At 33.2% G+C, this 3,909-nt stretch overlaps 1 pseudogene; it reads right to left on the reverse strand.

The window, feature by feature from the left end:
• Nucleotides 1–249: 249 nt before the first annotated feature.
• On the reverse strand, nt 250–368 carry LOC117125306 (annotated as a pseudogene).
• Nucleotides 369–3,909: the final 3,541 nt, after the last annotated feature.

Consider the following 3,909-nt stretch of genomic DNA (forward strand, 5'->3'; position numbering starts at 1 on the left):
TCTAAAAAAAAAAAAAAAAAATTTGGTAATAATTAGAGCTGTAACAAAATTGTGACCTATTATGAGAACTTACTAAGCCTTTTATATTTATATATAATATTTCAATTAAGTTTAACCAAAAAAAAGCAAAAAACAAACAAGGAAACACAAACAAAAAGAAAACATTTTAAGTTGTTGACGTGTTATTTAGTAAATTATTATGTGTTATCGATGCGCTACTATTGGACAAATCAATTTTTAGAAAAAAAATAATAAAAGCACCCGGTATTCCCAGGCGGTCTCCCATCCAAATACTAATCGGGACCGACGTTGCTTAACTTCGGTGATCGGACAAGAACCGGTCTTTTCAACGGAATATGACGTAGACAACGGAGAAGCAACAGTACCACTCTTCGATTAGGACTTAATGAATGATATTTCAAGTTGATGAAGTGTTACTTAGAAAAATATAATAAGAGCTATCGATGCGCTACTATTGGTCAAATCAATTTTTAGAAAAAATGTTTTTTGTTAGGCAAGCTGAGATAGCCTCAAACACACCCTATTCCATTGAAAGTTTGAAGTTTTTCGGAAAAGTACTCGAAATATAGGCGGAAAGTCAAAAATTTGCATTAAGTACTCAACTCAATTTCGAGTACTGTTCCGAAAAACTTCAAACTTTCAATTAACTAGTGTGTGTTTCAGGCTATGTCACGGTGCCTACTAAAAAATTTACACTTTTTGACAACTTTTTAACATTGTCACTTTTTGCACAAAAGTGCTTATCTCGCCGAGTTGAGCACTTAGTGCAATTTTTGGGCTTTCCGCCATATTTCGAGTGCTATTCCGTAAAACTTCACACTTTCAATGGAATAGTGTTTGTTTGAAGCTATCTCACATTGCCTAATAAAAAAAAGTTACATTCTGACTCAACTTTTTATCATTGTCACTTTTTGCACAAAAGTGCTTATCTCGCCGAGTTGAGCACTTAGTGGAATTTTTTGACATTCCGCCATATTTCGAGTGCTATTCCGAAAAACTTCCAACTTTCAATCTAATAATGTTTGTTTGAGGCTATCTCACCTTGCCTAACAAAACAAAATTACATTCTGACTCAACTTTTTAACATTGTCACTTTTTGCACAAAAGTGCTTATCTCGCCGAGTTGAGCACGTAGTGCAATTTTTTGACTTTCCGCCATATTTCGAGTGCTATTCCGAAAAACTTCAAACTTTCAATGGAATAGTGTTTGTTTGAGACTATCTCACCGTGTCTAATGACAAAAAAAATTAAATTTTCACTCAAATATAAACTTATATTTTGTGTCATTTTTATTTATTTATTTACTTTATATTCTGTAATATTTTATTTTACATTTTTCTATCTTTTTTTTTGTACATTAAGTTATTCCTTAATTACTACAGAATAATGAGAGTATTTGTTTTGTTTGTCCAGTATTTTTTCTTTACTCATTTACCTTTTCAATAATTCATTTTTACATGTTGTCAGTTGTTGTTTTGTAACTGTTGTACGGGTCGAACCTCTCCTGCGCGAGAGTGTTCCTCTGTTATAAAAGAGAGAACCAATAAATCTTATCTCACTCAACTTTTTAACATTGTCACTTTTCGCACAAAAGTGCTTATCTCGCCGAGTTGAGCACTTAGTGCAATTTTTTGACTTTCCGCCATATTTCGAGTGCTATTCCGAAAATCTTCAAACTGTCAATGGAATAATGTTTATTTAAGGCTATCTCACCGTGCCTAACAAAAAAAAATTACATTTTCACGCAACTTTTTTAACATTGTTACTTTTTTTTCTCGCCGAGTTGAGCACTTAGTGAAATATTTTTACTTTCCGTCATATTTTGAGTGCTATTCCGAAAAACTTCAAACTTTCAATGGTATAGTGTTTGTTTGAGGCTATCTCACCGTGCCTAATAAAAAATAAATAAATTTTCACTCAACTTTTTAACCTTGTCACTTTTTGCACTAAAGTGCTTATCTCGCCGAGTTGAGCACTTAGTGCAATTTTTTGACTTTCCGCCATATTTCGAGTGCTATTCCGAAAAACTTCAAACTTTCAATGGAATAGTGTTTGTTAGACGCTACTCACCTTGCCTAACAAAAAAAAAATTACATTTTGTCAAATTTTTAGCATTGTCACTTTTTGCAAAAAAAGTGCTTATCTCGTCGAGTTGAGCACTTAGTGCAATTTTTTGGACTTCCGCAATATTTCGAGTGCTATTCCGAAAAACTTCAAACTTTCAATGGAATAATGTTTGTTTCAAGCTATCTCACCTTGCCTAGCAAAAAAAAGTTACATTCTGACATAACTTTTTAACATTGTCACTTTTTGCACAAAAGTGCTTATCTCGCCGAGTTGAGCACTTTGTGCAATTTTTTGACTTTCCGCCATATTTCGAGTGCTATTCCAAAAAACTGCAAACTTTCAATGGAATAGTGTTTGTTTGAGACTATCTCACCGTGCTTATCAAAAAAAATTTACTTTTTGACAAATTTTTAACATTGTAACTTTTTGCACAAAAGTGCTTATCTCGCCGAGTTGAGCACTTAGTGCAATTTTTTGACTTTCCGCCATATTTCGAGTGCTATTCCGAAAAACTTCAAACTTTCAATGAAATAGTGTTTGTTTGAGGCTACTCACCTTGCCTAACCAAAAAAAAAAATTACTTTTTGACAACTTTTTAACATTGTCACTTTTTGCACAAAAGTGCTTATCTCGCCGAGTTGAGCACTTAGTGCAATTTTTGGGCTTTTCGCCATATTTCGAGTGCTATTCAGAAAAACTTCAAACTTTCAATGGAATAATGTTTGTTTGAAGCTATCCCATTTTGCCTAACAAAAAAAAGTTACATTCTGACTCAACTTTTTAACATTGTCACATTTTGCATAAAAGTGCTTATCTCGCCGAGCAAATTTTTGACTTTCCACCATATTTCAAGTACTTTTCCGAAAAACTTCAAACTTTCAATGGAATAGTGTTTGTTTGAGGCTATCTCACCGTGCCTAACAAAAAAAAATAACATTTTGACACAACTTTTAATATTGTCACTTTTTACACAAAAGTGCTTATCTCGCCGAGTTGAGCACTTAGTGCAAATTTTTGACTTTCCGCAATATTTCGAGTACTTTTCCGAAAAATTTCAAACTTTCAATGGAATAGTGTTTGTTTGAGGCTATCTCACAGTGCCAAATAAAAAAAAAATTACATTGTGCTGAACATTTTAACATTGCCACTTTTTGCACAAAATCGCTTATTTCGCCGAGTTGAGCACTTAGTGCAAATTTTTGACTTTCCGCCATATTTCGAGTACTTTTCCGAAAAACTTCAAACTTTCAATAGGATACTTTCAACTATCTCATCGTGCCTAACAAAAAAAATTATATTTTGACTCAACTTTTTAACATTGTCACTTTTTGCACAAAAGTGCTTATCTCGCCGAGTTGAGCACTTACTGCAAATTTTGACTTTCCGCCATATATCGAGTACTTTTCCGAAAAACCTTCAAACTTTAAATGGAATAGTGTTTGTTTCAAGCTATCTCACCGTGCCTAAAAAAAAAAAAAATACATTTTTACTCAACTTTTTAACAGTCACTTTTTGCACAAAAGTGCTTATCTCGCCGAGTTTAGCACTTAGTGAAAATTTTTGACTTTCCGCCATATTTCGAGTACTTTTCCGAAAAACTTCAAACTTCTAATGGAATAGTGTTTGTTTCAGGCTATCTCCTTTGACTAACAAAACAAATTATATTTAGACTCAACTTCTTAACATTGTCACTCTTTGCACAAAAGTGCTTATCTCGCCAAGTTGAGCACTTAGTGCAAATTTTTGACTTTCCGCCTTATATCGAGTACTTTTCCGAAAAACTTCAAACTTTCAATGGAATAGTGTTTGTTTCAGGCTATC

The sequence above is a fragment of the Anneissia japonica genome, unplaced genomic scaffold, assembly GCF_011630105.1.
Source record: "Anneissia japonica isolate Jap-2015-1 unplaced genomic scaffold, ASM1163010v1 scaffold1269_len45266_cov215, whole genome shotgun sequence".
Taxonomy (NCBI): Eukaryota; Metazoa; Echinodermata; class Crinoidea; order Comatulida; family Comatulidae; genus Anneissia; species Anneissia japonica.